Source organism: Lutra lutra, chromosome 14, assembly GCF_902655055.1.
Source record: "Lutra lutra chromosome 14, mLutLut1.2, whole genome shotgun sequence".
NCBI classification, from domain to species: Eukaryota; Metazoa; Chordata; class Mammalia; order Carnivora; family Mustelidae; genus Lutra; species Lutra lutra.
The window spans coordinates 61,882,634-61,901,840 of NC_062291.1; the positions used below are offsets into that span (position 1 = coordinate 61,882,634).

The window sequence follows — 19,207 nt, forward strand, 5'->3', positions numbered from 1 at the left end:
AAGTTCTGATGTGACTTCAATTGTTAAGACCATGAAGTAAAGGTAAGGACAGTTAGGGGGAAAAAGCACTACATCAAGACAGAAGTGAGTTGGGCAGAAAGGAGATACCAGGAGATGGAATGACTGTTCATTCACCGGGGTAATCTGGGTGCTAGCTATTTTGTAACTTGATCTGACTACGGAGGGAAGTCTATGATGTCATGGAGAGCTCCCAGCTCAGTAAGGAACTTGGGAGGAATGAGTGAGACTTAATTTTTTTTTTTTAAGATTTATTTTCCAGGGAGAGAGAGAGAGAGAGAAAGTGTACAAGGAGGGGGCAGGGGCAGGCAGAGGTAGAAGCAGGCTCCCCTCTGAGCAAGGAGCCTGATGCAGGACTTGATCCCAGGACCCTGGGATCATGACCTGAGTTGAAGACAGATAGATACTCAACTGACTGAGCCACCCAGGCATCCCATTGTGAGGCTTTTTTTTTTTTTTTAAGATTTTATTTATTTTATTTGACAGACAGAGATCACAAGTAGGCAGAGGCAGGTACACAGAGAGGAAAGGAAGCAGACTCCCTGCTGAGCAGAGAACCCGATGCGGGGCTCGATCCCAGGACCCCGGGATCATGACCTGAGCCGAAGGCAGAGGCTTTAACCCATTGAGCCACCTAGGCACCCCGAGTCTTAATTCTAACAGAAGGCAAGGGTGAAGAGTAAAAGCTAGAGTCAGGACTGGTCAGAGGGACTGAAGACTGCCTCTTGAGGGGACGCGAAGTACCTCTGGGCTGTTCTCACCAATTCAGTCTTATGCTAGGACACACTTCACTTGGTAGCAGACACTTCTGTCTGCTAAGAATTTCTGAGGGGAGAGTAATGATGGAGAACACAGGGAAGGATATGTCCTCGAGTCTGGGGGAAAGGGACAGCTAGGGCAAAGGTCAGGCCTAGGTTCCAGGTTCAGTCTCCTTTCCTCCAGATACCCAGCTCCTCAAGGTCACTTTGCCTGGCTATGACCCACAGACCCTACTATCAGCTGGCTCCTTTCCTTCTAATTCCATTTGTCAGTTCTGTCAGCAGGAGGACCGGTACTCAGCAATGGCAGTCACCCACAAGATAATCCAGCCCTCTCATGCATGCGGGCTGTGCTTGCAGCCAAAATACCTACAGCCAAGGTCTTGATCCAGAACTGAATGTCTCAAACCCCCAAAAAGCAAAATTCCTCCAAGATGGAACTGCCCCCAGGAACCAGACAGAACAGAATTAATACATGCTTCCTTAACCCTGAACTCTGGGCAGCCTCAGCAATGCCAATGACCCAGCATCCCGGGCTCAGCCTTCCCTAAGAGATATTAGGTTAAGACAAATACCATGCTAAAGCCAATTCTGAGAAGAAGGTGCAGCATGTCAAGAGATACTATATCCTGAGAGCCTCAGGCTTAGGTCATGTTGCCCTGATCACCTGGGCTTTCTCTTCTTGCCACTGCCAAGTGGAAGGTCTAAGATCTCACTTAGAACAGGGATTTTTCACTTCTCAATAAATTTGGCTTTTGCCAGAAGAAGTTAGTTCTATTTTTTAAGGGAGGTGAAAGCAGAGAACGTCCTTAAGCTATCAGTTCTTTGGAAGGAAACCAGAGGCCTGGCTGGACTTAGTGCATGATTTCAGCTGTCCCCTTATCCAGCTCTTACTTCCTTTCTTCTTTTTTTACCCACAGGTAAGTTGCCCTTCAGTTCATTCAGCCTCTTCCATCTCCCACTCTATTCACCTCTCTTAAATCCCCAGGAGAAGATGATATTCTAAGTTTAGGTCTGGGCCCTAGCCCACTTGCGACTCTGGAACACTAAGCTACTTACTTTCCTATTCTAGGACTTTGCTTTCTGTAGCTTCAGACTTCAGGAGCACATCCCACTTGGGCTTCCCATTCCACACTGGCATGGGATGTGGCAGAGGGGAGTACTCAGGCAGAAGGCAATCTCCCAGAGTGCTTGTACCTTAGGTTTTACCACAATTTGCAATCTCAGTCTCTGGCTTCCTGGCCATTCCAAAAGTCCTTCCCCATTTCATCAGGTAACACTCTATCTCCCAAGTGCAAGCCCACCTTCTGTCATCAGGCTGTTGGGCTTGTGGGCTTCCCGGAACCATGCCCACCACCTCAGCTCTAGGCAGTCCCCAAAGCAGAAAAACAGCAACAAGCCACAGGCTCTCTAAGGAGTCCTTACACCACCACATATGGCCCTCAGTAGACAGAAGCCTGGGTCCTGGCAAGGGACCTAACAGAAAGAGAACTTAACTGGGAATCCCACTCTTACTATGGATCTTAGACAATTTACCTAACCTCTTTGAGCCTCAGACTGTCTCTCTCTACAAAATGGTATTTTTTAATATTTTATTTATTTATTTGAGAGAGAGAGCACGAGTGGGGTGAGGGGAAGAGGGAGAAGCAGGCTCCCTAAAGCAGGACTTGATCCTGAAACTCCCGAATTATGACCCAAGCTAAAAGCAGATGCTCAACTGACTGAGCCACTCAGGTATCCATATAAAATGGAATTTGAACTCACCTTCCTAAAAGCACATGGGACTAAACATTTTGATTCCTCAAAGTAACATAAAACTGATAAAAACATTATCATCCCAATGGCTACACAGCTACCTGGACAGCTCATGGGACTCGAGAGGAACTGTCTTCATAGCCCAGGGAGTACTTACCTACTTCAAACTAACCTAAGGAACCTATGTGTATAAATAATTCTTCATCACAAAGGAACAGCTTCTGGATTTAAGTGGAAGACACAAATGGCCTCAGTTTCAAAGATCATATGCCCTCTTCTTTGCCTTGAAATACTCTGCCTCAGGTAAGGGAAGAACAAACTGGGAGTGGGAAAGGGACCTAAACCCCTCCCCTAAGGTCTCTAGAGGAGAAGGGCCTGACCTAGGCTTTAAGGTCAGAGAGACATAAATTTTGGTCCCATATCAACCACTAGGTGAGCTAATGTAAGCTTATACACATTATTTAATCTCTCTGAGCCTCTTTGAAAGGAATCTCTTTGAGTTTTCTTATCTGTAAAATGGGGATAATACTACCTATCCTATAACCTTATAAAGCTGATATAAGGATGATATGAGACGGATGATATGTGACGGTCCAGTGTCTGGCACATAAGGAATAGCTAATAAATGGTTACTAATTTTACAATGAAAAGTTCTTTCTGTTGACAATAGATATCTGGTAGTTCTTATCCCCAGAAAGTTCTAACCACAAGCCAGGAGATAGGGCCTTTATGTCTTCATTCAGATTCTGGTAAAGAAGAAACCTAATTTCTCTATTCAATATGAAAGCAGGCTTCCATAATGACCCTACAATCCTGAGTGTAACTGGCAATGCATTAGCCAGAAGTCAAAGAATGTCCAGTACCCACTGCTTAACAATCTTGGTGTAATGCAAGAGGATAAAGGTTAAAGGAAAACTGAGCAGAGATGCCCAGAGAGGCCAGTTTTGCATAATACAGGTTGTGAAGCTCCTGGCCATATCAGGATCAGGAGGGAGAGAGATCCCAGCACACAAACTTTATTTAAAAAAAAAAAAAAAGTTAGTTCAAATTGCTGAAGAGATTTCAGACACACATACCTTTCCCCAAGCACATATGATAGGCATTCCCCACAGACTATTCAGTAGCCTGTGCCCCATTTTTTTTTAACAGAGCCTTTGAAATGTTACTTTCCAGTAACTTCTAGCCTAAAGATAGCAGCAAAAGAGAATCACCAATGGAAAAGTTCCTGGCAAATGGCTATCCAATCTTGATGTCAGAAGTCTATGACTTGTGCCTGAAAAACTGCTTAGTCTCAAATATCTGGTGGACTGAATTCCCAGAATGAAAATTAGCAGACAACTAAGTAGTAGGATGTGACCTGACAGCAAACTTGTGTTCGTTTCCTTCTCAGTCTGAACTGACACCTACAGTGTAACCTATCTGGGCAGAGTATGTAAGGCTGCCACCAGCCCACTTCTGGCCAGGGCAACATGTAAGGCTTTCCTAGAAGCCAGGTGGCCAAATGAGAATGAAACCACAAGATGACCATAGAGACTTCTTACAGAATAGGAAATAAACATGGAATGTATCAAGAGTGCAGTGGAATGTATCAAGAGTGCAGTGGGATGTAATAGAATGGGGCTACAGAGTTAGAGGAACCTGGGTTCCTATCTTGATATCATCATCTAGTACTCATATGACCTAGATCTGTCTAAGCTTTAGTTTCTTTATTGGTGGAAACAGTCATCATCATACAATTTTTTCTGATATTATAAAGATTAAAGATAACATATGAAATAAACATAAAAATATAAATCATAAGATCCAGCCAACATAAGAAGGCTATTGAGATTGAAACAAAAAAAGAAACAGACATAAGAAACACCTGATGCATTTTAATAAGATGAATGAGGTGGTGAAATGGTGGCCAAGAAGGTCCGGAGCTCTCACTAATATATAAGGAGAGTGATATGGAAGGCAACCATACCTCTTTTTGCCAAAGTGTTAACATGGAAACAGAACCATAGGAACTGGAAGGGAACCTCTGAAATCACCTACCTCATCCGTGGCCCTCATTTCACAGATGAAGAAAAACACATCCAGAAAGATTGTAAAGTACCCAAAAACACAAAGCTGGAATTAGGCAAAACAATCTTCTGACTCCCAATCCAGTGCTCTTCCTGTACTGGTAAGCTAGTTTAACCTGGGGCACATTCCTTAGTTTACAGGCTAAGCTTAATTTCCCAGAGAACAAACATTCAAGGAATTCATACTCACTCCTAAGAAGTGGGAAGCATGATCTGTAGAGAGCTGGAAAGGTAGCCTGGTTTGACGCTTACGTTTTCATTACTACCAGGTTCTTCAGGGCCTCAGGGCTTGTCAGTTTCCACCAATAGCAGCTGCAGATCCTGCTCAACTACCACCAAAATGTACAGAGCACTCCAAACTCAGTATCAGCAAAATCTAATTTGGGTTGCTATTTTATTTTTATTATTTTTATTTTTATTTTAGAAAGAGAGAGAACACAGGCATGAGGGGCAGAGGGAGAAGGAGAGAGAATCTCAGACTCTGCCCTGAGTACGGAGCCCACACAGGACTTGCTCTCACGACTCTAAGGATCATGATCTGAGCCAAAACCAAGAGTCGGACACTCAAGCAACTGCACCACGCAGGCACCCCTGGGTTGCTATTTTAATTATTTAGTACTCATTTAGAAGCCTGAAATACAAAGGTAATCTTCCATGGGCTTTCTTTGGCTGCAGCCATCAGGTGGTCTCCAGGCTTGGGACTCGGGGTGTTAAAAAGATTCAATGAGGGGCACCTAGATGGCTCACTCAGTTAAGTGTCTGCCTTTGGCTCAGGTCATGATTTCAGGGTCTTGGGATTGAGTTCCATGTTGGGCTCCCTGCTGGGCCTCCCTGCTCAGCAGGGAGTCTCTTTCTCCCTCTCCCTGACCCTCTTTCCCTGCTCATGCTTGCTCTCTCTCTCTCAAATAAATAAATAAAATCTTTAAAAAAAAAAAAGATTCAATGAATACCTTCTATGATGTGAACCCTCCCTTCCCCCCCTTTTAAGTAAGCTCTATGGCCAACAGAGGGCTCAAACTCATGACTCCAAGATCAAGAGTCGCATGACTAAGCCAGCCGGGCCCCAAAATACATTCTACAATGAATGCTCATACCTCAAGGCCAATTTTCCATTCTCTGAAAGAGACTGTTACCACCCTGTACCCACTTCCATGCCCTTCTGCTTTAGCCCCTAATCATAGAAAAATTAATCTCTGGATGATTTGAAACAGATATAGTAATTATGAAGAGGAAAGAGATAAAGGCTTTTCAGAGGATTTTCATGATAATCTCCATCTATCTCTCCCACTGGACTCTGGCTATTTGCTCTATTTCAGATGTTTATTCACTAGTTAGAGAATATGATTTTTGGGGGGCTCCATTTTTTTTTCTCCATAAGGTGGGAAGAGACAGCTTGAGAGATCAAACTCTAAAACCACAAGCAAGAACATCACAAGGTGTAAATCTGCGTATTACCTTTATTTCTCTCTCTCAGGGCTTGAGAGAGCTTACCAGCTACTGCTTATTCTACGAGCTGATGATAGAGAAATAATCAAAGAATTTGGTCCATAGCAAGTTTTTGGGAAATGAAATTCATCCCCTGCAATGGTTTCACCTTTGGGACAAACCTCTCCTGGTGCCCACAGAACCAAGAAGATTCCGCTAAAAAGGTTTGCTCTCCATGCCACCTGTCTAAACTGTTCACTGCTCTAGCATAATGCCCGATCTCTAAAGAAATAGTGCTGAGTAGAATAGGCCTTCAACAACAATCAGTGGCACATAGACTGCTAGAGGGGAGAGAAGCAGCCACGTAGCTGCAGGCAGTTTGTATGGTAAATGCAGGCTAAGATCTCCCTCTCATTGTCCCTGGAAGAACACAGGTAAGTCAGCCAGGAAGTCAGAAAACTTTTTCCTTCTACTACCCAGTAAAATTCCTCAAACTCAAAGGAAGATAACCTTTCCTCTAAAAATGAGAATGACTGGGGCGCCTGGGTGTCTCAGTTGGTTGAGCAACTGCCTTCGGCTCAGGTCATGATCCTGGAGTCCTGGGATGGAGTCCCACATCGGGCTCCCTGCTCGGCGGGGAGTCTGCTCTTCCTCTGACCTCTCTACTCTCACAAACTCTCTTTCAAATAAATAAATAAAATTTAAAAGGGGGGGGGGCTTCTTTAAAATAAATAAATTAATTAATTAAAATGAGAATGACCTATTCAAGGCATTGCCTAGCTCCCTTCTTTGAATCCGTTATAGAGCCAAAATGCTCTGTAAATTTTGGCAAGAAACTGAAGAGAAATTGGAGGTCTGATCCTTCATTTTTCTCTGAAAGGACCTAATCTATGTAGTCAGCCATCCTTTCTTGACTTTCCCCAAACCAGACCTTCCTCACACCTGGTGATGTGTCTCCCTATGAGGAACAACCATCTCTTCTCCCAGAAGCAATAAAGGTCTGTCCCTAACCTTGCAATCTCACCAGTGTAAGGACAGCCTCTCAGTGGCACTCTCACAGTTAAGTGGTGCTCTGGTCAGGTGTTGGATTGCATGAAAGCAGAATGCAGATGATAAAGAAGCAAAAAGACAATTCTTCCTCCGCCCTAATCCATATTTATTCTTCCAAATTCAGAACAAGGTAAACAAGGAGCACACCAAAGATGTTTGCCAAGTAAAGACCTTGATGGGTCACTACTGGGTCTAGCTGTACTTGGTCCCTGGAAAAGAGTTTCAACCAACAGCTACTAATTTTCAAAAGAACATAGGAGTACGGCTGTATTTCACTCTCATGTGGAATTTAAGGAACACAACAAAAAAATGAATAGAGGGAAAAAAAGAGAGACAACCCAAAAAACAGACTACTAACTAAAGAGAACAAACTGTTGGTTGCCTGAGTGGGGATGGGTGGGGGATTGGTGAAATAGGAGAACGGGATTAAGAGGACACTTAACTTTTTTTTTTTTTAAGATTTTATTCATTCATTTGAGAGAGAAAGCACATGAAGTGGGAGGGTCAGAGGGAGAAGACGACTCCCCGCTGAGTGGGTAGCCAGATGTTGGACTCGATCCTAGGACTCCAGGATCATGACCTGAGCTGAAGGCAGACGCCCAAATGACTGAGCCACCTAGGCACCTAAGAGGACACTTTTTTTTTTTTAAATTAACACATAACGTATTATTTGTTTCAGGTGCACAGGTCTGTGATTTGTCAGTCTTACAAAATTCACACTGCTCACCACAGCACATACGCTCCCCAATGTCCATCACCCAGCCACCCCATTCCTCCTACCCCCAACCCCTCCAGCAACCCTCAGTTTGTTTCCTGAGATTAAGAGAGGACACTTTTCTTGATGAACACTGAATAATGTATGAAACTGCTGAATCACTACGATATACACCTGAAACTAAAATAACACTGTATGTTAATTATATCGGGGTCGGGGTGGGGGGGAAGAGTATGACTCTAGAGTCAGCCTGCCCAAACTCATCCTAGCTCTACCACTTACTAGCAGGTTAGCCTGGGTGAGCCTTGGTTTCCTCATCTATAATATGAGGATTATAATAATGTTCTTCAGAGAGAAATACAATAGATATAAAGTGCCAGTCATACCACCTGACACACAGAGAATGCTTTACATTATTAGGATTCTCTTTGATTTTAATATAACTCTACGAATAACTGCTTTTTGTTTTTCTTTTTTAATTCAATTATTTAACATACAGTGGTTTTTCTTTTTTTAAAAACAATCTTTCATCTCTCTCTCTCTCTTTTTTTTAAAGATATTTATTTTATTTGAGAGAGAGAGAGAGAGCATAGCAGAGGGAGACGGGACAGGGCTCAATCCCAGGACCCTGGGATCATGGCCCAAGCCAAAGGCAGACGTTCAATGGACTGAGCCACCCAGGAGCCCCATAACATATAGTGTATTATTAGAAATAACTGCTTTTTAGAACCTGAAATTTCAAGCCTTGTCATAAATGAGCAAACTTTCCCCTCCCCCACTTTCTGAAAGAGATGAGTCTTCCATAGGCCTTCCAAAGAGGGATTTCCTGTGGAGGAAAGAATGTGTGAGGCAGAGTGGCAGGTCCTCTCCTGGAGAAACAAACATGCTACTATCACCGATTTCCTTACTGAAACTGTGTCACAGCTAGATTCTCAGCCCCCTGAAGGAAAAGACCCTGTATGTTACATTATAGATTTTCCACAATGCCTAACAGAGTCCTAAGAAACAGCAAACACTGAACATGCTTGTGGACTAATTTAGTAACACTTAGGCCCAACCAAAAAGGAAAGGAATTTCTCATCAAGGTCATACAATAAGATTAGAGTTAGGCCATCACAGTATACCCAGCATTCTTCTCAGCATTCTGATCGGCTTCTAAAGCCTCAGAACCAAGTCCTGCCTTTAAGGAGTGAATAAGCAAAATGGGGATTCAAGATAAACCACCTTGGACGGACAGACCCACAGACAGAAGCACATACAGGATGGAGCCAACAGTGCTTAGTGTGGTTTGGAATCAGCTGCAAAACTAACAGTGTGAGTGTCACACCTTTTAAAATAGGGAAAACGCAAGAATCCAAGATATCTCCTCTTTAGTCCTCCATCTCCTCCACTTTACATTACTGTGTCAGTTACTTCTGAGTGCAAAAATTTCCACCAGTGTAGTAGGGCCCCTGAAACAGCAGCCGCTGGGAGGGCCATTAGCTCTGATAAGTCTGTGACTCTGGTACTGGCAGCCTAGGCTCTGTCAGGTCCTACCACCTGAGGGCAGACTGGTTAGGCTCAGCCCTGATGCTGAGAAAGTGAGTCCTGCACAAAAGATGAGCAAAAGGTTAAAAAGGTGGGTAAGAATATTACTTTACTTCCCAAACACACAATCTATAGCTTCAATTTCTCAAATAAGGTTTGACCCATTCTAAACTGTCCTTTTGAGGGGTGTTCAATTTAGCAATGAATTTCAACTGCACATTCTCAGCTCAACTGTGCAGGGTAGTCATCAGATAACTGTCCAAAACAATCTAAGCAGATACACCGGTGTTCTTTGAATAGCCAGGTTCAGAGTCTTGCGGAGCTATTGTTAGCACTGTTTTGCATACTGTAACTAACAGATTTGCATCTCAGAAGATGAGGAGAAGCAACAATTAGGTTCAGGAGCTCAAAGACTAACTAGTATCCAGAGTAGACTGTTTATTTCCTTCAGATACCGTTTGTTTAACCTTCTCTTATACAGGGCAAAGCCTGTCCATCGAGACCTGGCCTAAAAGGGACACAGTGATCAAGTACACAGTTAAAAGGACAAAATGCCAGCTATGCAAGAGCTTCATGTTTCAGTTCTCTTTGTTGTTTTGAGATTTGGGAGTAAGCCTGTGTAAATCATCAATGTAAGGCTGGGACCTGGGCCCAAGAACAGAAGGGGGAAATGGGGAAGGGGAAGAGACATCTTTTAGTGGATTATCTTAAAATGAGTATTAAAATGCTCGCTATGTATACTGTTTCCATTTTCCATTCAAGACTCTCCCTTCTAGTGACTGAAGTATAATGTTAATATTATAAGAGTTATGAGAGTAATGTTAATGTTAATGAGAGTTAATACAAGGGAAGGTTTCCTGATCAGATCATGATCCCAGGGTCCTGGGATCGAGCCCCGCATCGGGCTCTCTGCTCAGCAGGGAACCTGCTCCCCCCTTCTCTCTCTGCCTGCTTGTGATCTCTGTCAAATAAATAAATAAATAAATATTTAAAAAAAAAAAACTTCAGCTGAGTAAGTCCAGGTATACTGTGATACTTTAAAGAAATTCATGACTTCCACTTTCAGTCATGATAGAGTAGCTGAGAACTGTGAAAGACATAACGCTCTTCAGACACTGGTAACAGGGAGTGCGGGACAGGTACCCCGACAGAAAGAAAACCTAAGATGAGCACGAAGGTCTTGCTGGGCTAAGGAGACACCCTGGAGTGTAGGGAGACAGAGGTGGCTAGAACTTGTGAGGCAGATTACCAGAAGTGGCGGTGAGGCAAAGAAAAGTGCGAAATTTGCAAGGTGTTCCCACCGAATCTGTCACTGATAATAAGGATTGCACGTATAGGGCAAAACTCACCGGGATGAGACCAAACAAGAGGATCTGTAAGCTCACACAGGACTGAGAGCTGTTTGAATTTGACCAACCAGAAAGAAAAGTACGTGGAATACCCACAGCATTCCTAAGAGACTCCAGAATACTCTCACCTTAGTGGTAGAACTCAATTAGCCCTAGGGCAAAGGCTACTCTAAACCTACCCAAACAAAGACTAAAAAGAAATTTCATGGGTGAATTTGGTCAGAAGGAACAAACTCCCAGTTATGAAATAAGTAAGTACTGATCATGTAATGTACAATCTGTTGACTATAGTTGACACTGATGTTTGGCATGTTTGAAAGTTGTTAAGAATGAATCCTAAGCGTCCTCATAAGGAAAAAAATATTTTTGCCCTTTCTTTGGTATCTATATGAAATAGATGTTGATTAAACTTACTGTGGTAATCATTTCATTATATACATAAATCATGTCATTGTGCTGTACACCTTAAACTTGTAAGTGGTGTATGTCAATCATATCTCAATAAAACTGGGGGAATAAAGAGATCACAATAACAACAAAAAAGGCAGTTTCAAATGGACCATGCTATTCCAAAAGAATTTACCTGCCTTCTTGAACAAAGTCCAACACTACTTATTTATTTATTTGTTTTTAAAGATTTTTTTTTTTTTTAATTTGACACAGTCAGAGAGAGATCACAAGTAGGCAGAGAGGCAGGCAGAGAGAGAGGGGGAAGTAGGCTCCCCGCTGAGTAGAGAGCCCCATGCAGGGCTGATCCCAGGACCCTGAGATCATGACCTAGGCCACAGGCAGAGGCTTAACCCATTGAACCACCCAGGCGCCCCAGTCCAGCACTATTTAATAAAGACAACAAAATCTAGCATTCAACTACATAATACTGAAAATGCTAAATATCCAATAAAAAATTACCAGACATGTAAAGTGGTTCTTTTGGTTAGAAGGGAGCATTAGTCAAATGAGAGATCAATCTCTCTGAGAGTCAAATCTAGAAATGAGATACTAGAATTAAAAGCAAGGACATTTAGGGGCGCCTGGGTGGCTCAGTGGGTTACAGCCTCTGCCTTCAGCTCAGGTCATGATCTCAGGGTCCTGGGATCGAGCCCCGCATTGGGCTCTCTGCTCGGCAGCGAGCCTGCTTCCTCCTCTCTCTCTGCCTGCCTCTCTGCCTACTTGTGATCTCTCTGTCAAATATATAAATAAAATCTTAAAAAAAAAAAAAAAAAGGCAAGGACATTTAAGTAACTATTATAGGGGAGCCTGGTGGCTCAGTGAGTTAAGAGTCCGACTCTTGATTTTGGCTCAAGTCATGACCTCACAGTCATGAGACTAAGCCCTGTGTTGGGATACATGCTGAGCATGGAGCCTGCTTAAGATTCTCTCTCTCTGGAGTACCTGGATGGCTCAGTGGGTGAGGTATCTGACTACTGATCTCAGCTCAGCTCATGATCAGGTCCTGAGATTAAGTCCCACATCAGGCTCAGTGGTCAGCCAGAGTCTCTGCTAGTTCCTCTCCTTTCCCTCTGCCCCTCCCCCTGCTCCCTTGCGTACATGTGTGCACACTCTAAAACACATAAAATCTTTAAAAAGAAAACTCTCTTCCTCTTCCCTCTGCCCCACCTCTAAAATAAAAAGAGCTATTATAGGGCACCTTGGTGGCTAAGTCCTTGAGCCTCTGCCTTCGGCTCAGGTTGCTCAGGTCGTGATCCCAGGGTCCTGGGATCGAGCCCCTCATCAGGCTCCCTGCTCAGCGGGAAGCCTGCTTCTCCCTCTCCCACTCCCTCTGCTGTGTTCCCTCTCTCACTGTGTCTCTCTGTCAAATAAATAAAATCTTAAAAAAAAAAAGGTGTTATAAATATGTTCAAGTATTTTAAAATGTCCATGAACATAATAAGAAACAAAATGGATGGGCGCCTGGGTGGCTCAGTGGGTTAAGCCGCTGCCTTCGGCTCGGGTCATGATCTCAGGGTCCTGGGATCGAGTCCCATATCGGGCTCTCTGCTCAGCAAGAAGCCTGCTTCCCTCTCTCTCTCTCTCTGCCTGCCTCTCCGTCTACTTGTGATCTCTCTCTGTCAAATAAATAAATAAAATCTTTAAAAAAAAAAAAAAAAAGAAACAAAATGGAAGATGTAGAGGACAACATAATAAAATTGCTGAGAATTAGTACGACAGAATATCAAAAGCAGCCAGAGGGGAAAGAATATATTACATAGAGAGGGGAAAAAAGAGAAGAATTCACATTTCTTGTCAGAAACTATATAAACCAGAAAACAACAAAATACTATCTGTGCCCTGCAAAATTACTGTTAAGCTAGAATTCTATATCCAACAACACATCCTTCAGAAATGAGGGTGAAATACAGATCTTTTCAAACAATCTGAGAGAATATGTTGCCAAAAGTCCTGCACTACAGAGATGTTAAAAGAAGTCCTCCTGGCAGAAGGAAAATTACTTTATCTGGGTCTATAAATAGGAATGAAGAACATTGGAAATGGCAAATACATGGATAAATACAAAATAATATAAATTTTAAAATGAGAAAAAAGGTAATTGACTCTTTAAATCAAAAAATAATAGCAATGTGGGAATTCCTATGTTGTGTGCATTCCCCCATGTGCCTATGTACACTATTAGATTTGGGTTTTCTCCTGTTTAAGAAATAATAATAGTAACAGCAATGTATTTATAAGACCTGGAAGAAAATTTATAAATGTATGACAACACTAGTACACAGGGAGCAAATAGAACAAATGATTGCAAGGTTATTACATGTTACATGAAGTCATATAACATTATTTTGAAGGTACATTGTGATAAATTAAAGAGCAACCACTAAAAACCAAATGAAGAGGTACAGGTAAAAAGTCAACAGTGGACATAAAATATACTAAAAGACACACAGTTAATCCAAAAGAAGGCAGAAAAGAAAAAAAAGAACAGGTGGAGAAAAAGGGGGAAAAAAACCAGTAAAATGGCAGATTTTAACTCAGCCATACTGATAAATAAATTAAACGTAACACTTCAATCAAAAGACAGACTGTCAGATTGGACATAAAATTAAGATCCAACTTTGGGTTGTCTAAAGGAAATTCACCTAAAATATAAAGACACAGATAGGCTGAAAGTGAAAAGATGGAGAAAGATATCCTTCTGAAGACACTAATTAAAGTAGAATTGCTATTGTAATATCTGACAAAGGAGACTTCAAACGTGGGTGGCTCAGTTGGTTAAGCATCTGCCTTTGGCTCAGGTCATGATCCTGCGGTCCTGAGATCCAGCCCCAGGTCAGGCTCCGTGCTCAGCAGGGAGTCTGCTTCCCCCTCTCGCTCTGTGCTTGTGCACTCAGTCTCATGACCCTGAGATCACGAACTGAGCCAAATCAAGAGTCAACACTTAACTGACTGAGCCACCCAGGTGCCCCAAATCCTATGGGCAATTAAAGGGAAAAAGGATAAAGGCTATATATGAACAACTTGTGCCAATAAATTTAATAACACACATTAATAAATAACTTCCTTGAAGACACAAATGACTAAAACTGGCTCAAGAACAAGTAGAAAACCTGACTATCCCTAAATTTATTAGAGAAACTGAATTAATAATTAAAATACTTCTCCCAGGGACACCCTCTGCCTACAGCTCACCCCGCCTGTGCACTCACTCTCTCTCTCTGACAAATAAATAAATAAAACTTTAAAAAAATGCTTCCCACAGAAGTATACTGATATATACAATTTACTTTGAAACGCATAAAAAACTAAGATGGCTTGATGGAGAGCCACTTATGGATCAGGTATGTGATAAAACACAGTAAAGTGTAAACGACAGAATCTAGGTGGTGATTATATTGATATTCACTGTGTAATTTTTCATCTTAACTGTGTATTTTCATTTTTCTTTCTTTCTTTGTATTTTTTTGAGAGAGAGAGAGAGAGAGAGAGAGAGAGAGTGAGAGTGGGATGGGGGGCAGAGGGAGAGAATCCCAAGCAGTCCCATGCTCAGTGTGGAGTCCCATGTTGGGCTCAATCCCACAACCCTGAGATCATGAGCCCAGCTGAAATGGGTACCCAAACAACTGAGTCATTCAGGCACCCATGAAATTTCTCATAATAAAATGTTGGGTAAAAAATTCTTCCTGCAGGGATGCCTGAGTGGCTCAGTTGGTTAAGCAGCTGCCTTTGGCTCAGGTCATGATCCCAGCGTCCTGGGATCGAGTCCCACATCGGGCTCCTTGCTCATCAGGGAGCCTGCTTCTCCCTCTGCCTCTGCCTGCCATTCTGTCTGCCTGTGCTTGCTCTCTCTCCCTCTCTCTCTCTGACGAATAAATAAATAAAATCTTAAAAAAAAAAAAAAAATTCTTCCTGCAAAGAAAACTCTAGGCCCAGATGCCCTCACTGGTTAATTCTATTAATCATTAAGCATGATATAATCCAATCCTACACAAACATTTTTCCTACACAAACTCTTTTTTAAAAATGGAGGAAGGAATAGTGCACAACTTATTTATATAGCGACATTATTCTAATATCAAAACCAAAGACATTGCAAGGAAACTATGGAACTGACATCCCTTATAAACACTGATAAAAATAATCAACAAAATATTAGCAATTCAAATTCTGTAATATATAAAATAAATACTGCATCATGATCAAGAGGAGTTTATCCTAGGAATATAAGGTTAAGTTAGTATTATAATTAATCACCATAACTCTATATCAGAATAAGGATTAAATCCAGGGGCACCTGGCTGGCTCAGGGAGTAGAGCAAGCAACTCCTGATCTTGGGGTTGTAAGTTGGAGCCCCACACTGGGTATAGAGACTACTTAAAAAAATACTTAAGGGGCGCCTGAGTGGCTCAGTGGGTTAAAGCCTCTGCCTTCGGCTCAGGTCATGATCCCAGGGTCCTGGGATCGAGCCCCACATCGGGCTCTCTGCTCAGCAGGGAACCTGCTTCCTCCTCTCTCTCTGCCTGCCTCTCTGCCTACTTGTGATCTCTATCTGTCAAATGAATAAATAAAATTAAAAAAAAACTTAAAAGGGAGAGAGAAAATCCCTATAATCATCTCAGTATATGCAAAAAAAAAAAGCACTGATAAAATTCAACATGTATTCATGATAAAAAAATTCTCGGCAAACTCAGAATGGAAGGAAATTTCCTCAACCTAACACAGGGAATCTCTGAAAACTGACAGCTAACACATTACTTAATGATGAAAGACCAAATGCTTTCTTTTGGAAATCTGAAAGAGAGGTCTACTCATTTCAGTATTTTACTGGAGGTCCTAACCAGTGCAATAAGGAAAGAAAAAGAAATCAAAGATATACAGATCTGAAAGAAGTAAAACTGAAATGATCAGTATACAACATGCTTATGAGCACAGGAAACTCTAAGGACCATAAAAAAAGAATTAAATATGAGTTTATCAAAGCTTCAGGAAAAAAGGTCAATATAAAACTATTCTGTCTAAACACTAAGAAAAAAAATTGAAAGTCAAAAATACCATTTATATAACATAAATAATGAAATAAGAGGAAAGACTGAACAAAATAGGATGCTCAAAAACTACAAAACACTGATGAGAAAAAGATGTAAAAGATCTAAATAAATGGACATATATTAAGTTCATGGATTTGAAAACAATATCATTAAATATTAATAATATTAAATAAATATTAAATAATATTAAATAAATAAATATTAAATATTAAATGAACAATATTATTAAAGTGTCGATTCTCCCCAAAGTTCACCTAGAGTTAAAGCAATTTCAGTCAAAATCTAAGCAGACTTTTTTTTATAGAAATGGACAAGCTAATTTCACTCTTTATATGGAAATGCGAAGGACCCTAGAATATTCAAAACACTTTTTTTTCTAGTAAAAATATGGAATACTTCACAAATTTGCATTTCAAACTTGCACAGGAGCCATGCTAATCTTCGCTATATCATTCCAATTTTAGCATATGTGCTGCCTTGAACGGATGATCCATTCAAGGAAGTTCACTTAACCCAACTTAATGAAGCCTGTATCCTTTGAGTACTGGCGAAAATACTGGCAGCATATATTGAGGCCATAGGCTGTATTTCCAGATCAGACTGTGTCAGTATGAGCAGATATAGCAAGCAGCAGCACCCTGGTCAAATTTCCTCAGACGGCTCCAGCAGAGCTGCTGGTGACCCATCTTGCTCTCTCAGATGCAATAAGACAAAAGGTGATAGTAAGCATACAGTATGATGCATACCCATATAATGGGTAAATTAAAAACACAATTCCAAATATGAGAAGAATATGGAGTAGCTGAAACTTATATTCATTGTCAGTTGGAATGAGAATTGGTACAGCTTTTTTTTTTTTTTTAAGATTTTTATTTATTTATTTATTTGACAGACAGGGATCACAAGTAGGCAGAGAGGCAGGCAAAGAGAGAGGGAGAAGCAGGCTCCCCGCTAAGCAGAGAGCACAATGTGGGGCTCGATCCCAGGACCCTGGGATCATGACCTGAGCCGAAGGCAGAGGCTTTAACCCACTGAGCCACCCAGGCACCCCTGAAATGGTACAACTTTTTAAAACAGTTTGGTAGTTTTTCTTTAAGATCTTTATTGAGACATAATTTATATACCATAAAATTCATTCATTTAAAGTGTATGATATATTCACATATTTGTGGAACTATCACTATGATCTAAATTTAGAACATTTTCATGAACCCCCTCAAAAAACTTCATACTCATTAGCAATCATTCCCCATCCTGTTAGTCCTGGGTAGCCATTAATCTATTGTCTTTATAGATGTATCTATTCTGAACATTTCAAATAAATAGCATCTTCTGGCTTTTTGTGAGTAGCTTCTTTCACTTAGCATATGTTTTTAAGAGTCATCCCTATTGCACCAGGTATCAGTACTTCATTCCTCTCTGTGGCTGAATAATATTCCATTATATGGATGTATCATATTTTTTATCTATTCAGTTGCTGATAGACATTTAGGTTGTTTCTAGTTTGGGGTTATGAATAATGCTACTATAAACATCTATCTAACAGTTTTTGGGTGGACATATTTTTAAAAATATTTATTTATTTGAGAGAGAGAGAGCGAGAGCACGAGCAGGGAGGAAGTGGGCAGAAACAGACTCCCCTGTTGAGCAGGGAGTCTGACACAGGGGCTCGATCCCAGGACCCTGGGATCATGAACTAAGCCAAAGGCAGATGCTTAACTGAGTCACCCAGGTGCCCCAGGTGGACATATTTTCATTTCTCTTGAGTAAATATTTAAGACTGTCACAACACAGATGAATCTCAGATACAAAAGAGCACGTATATATTTATGCAAAATTTTATAGAAGACAAATCTAATCTATAGTGACAAAAAACACATGGATGCTTGCCTAGGGCAGAAACTCAGGGAAGACTGACTTTAAAGGAGAACTTTTTTAGGTGATGGAAATGTTCAATGTTGTGGGGGTGGTGGACATATGTATTTGCATAAATGTCTTATTATGTCTTATTATATGTTAATTATACAATAAAGTTTTTAAAAATTCAGTAAATAATGGCTAGTTAAAAAAAGATGTATGGTCATGGAATAAGCTTATGTATTTTTTTTTTTAAGATGTTATTTATCTATTTGACAGAGAGAGAGGCAGTGAGAGAGGGAACACAAGCAGGGGGAGTGGGATAGGGAGAAGCAGGCTTCCTGCTGAGCGTGGAGTCTGATGTGGGGTTTGATCCCAGCACCTGGGATCATGACCTGAGCTGAAGGCAGACACTTAATGACTGAGCCATCCAGGAGCCCCAGCTTATGTCTTTTTTTGGTCTTACTATTCTATTTTTGCTTGGGGCCAAGAATGATTCAGATTGATATATTAGAAAAGTAACTCTGAGTTAGGAGTTCTCAGTATTTTGACAATGCCAAGGATTCCCCTCACTGTGTTCCTCCCTTCTACTCCTCCACTCCTGGAAATCCTCCCTGACAACTTAAATGGACTGTGTGTAGCAATCAACAGTGTTTAGAATAATTTTCAGCTGGGCACTAGCCACCTGAAGTTTTTCTAAGTGGCTGTACTTACCCGAACCTTCTGACAAACTCAAATCATTTGCCAAGCTTGGAGGCTCATAAGGTCCTGCTTTTACCAACCTAATGATGGTCCTGATTTTGCCTTTTTTTAAAGATTGTATTTATTTATTTGACAGAGAGATCACAACTAGGCAGAGAGGCAAGCAAAGAGAGAGGGGGAGGCAGGCTCCCTGCTGAGCAGAGAGCCTGATGCCAATGCAGGGCTTGATCCCAGGACCCTGAGATCATGACCTGAGCTGAAGGCAGAGGCTTAACCCACTGAGCCACCCAGGCACCCATGATTTTGCCTTTTTAAGAAAATGAGGCAAAGATAAAGATATGAGACAGTGAGGACTCTCCTTATGGAAACCTACTTCAAAAGAAAGTCACTGGCCCACCATTTATGGATTTCTGAGGCAATATTTCTCTAGGTTATGAGAAGAGCAGGAAGGTTTTACCTTAGGTTTATAAAGGGTCAGGAGGGGCT

The 19,207-nt window shown here is 41.4% G+C and overlaps 1 protein-coding gene, 1 non-coding gene and 1 pseudogene across 4 annotated transcripts in view; all 3 read right to left on the reverse strand.

The window, feature by feature from the left end:
* ARMH3 (armadillo like helical domain containing 3) overlaps positions 1-19,207 on the reverse strand; it is a 187,025-nt gene that overhangs the window by 4,927 nt on the left and 162,891 nt on the right. The gene's annotated exons all lie outside the window — the stretch shown is intronic.
* LOC125084517 (40S ribosomal protein S29-like) lies at positions 16,412-16,848 on the reverse strand (annotated as a pseudogene).
* On the reverse strand, positions 16,544-16,645 carry LOC125085342 (U6 spliceosomal RNA). Its single transcript, XR_007122874.1, has one exon. It is a non-coding gene; the product is annotated as a U6 spliceosomal RNA (small nuclear RNA).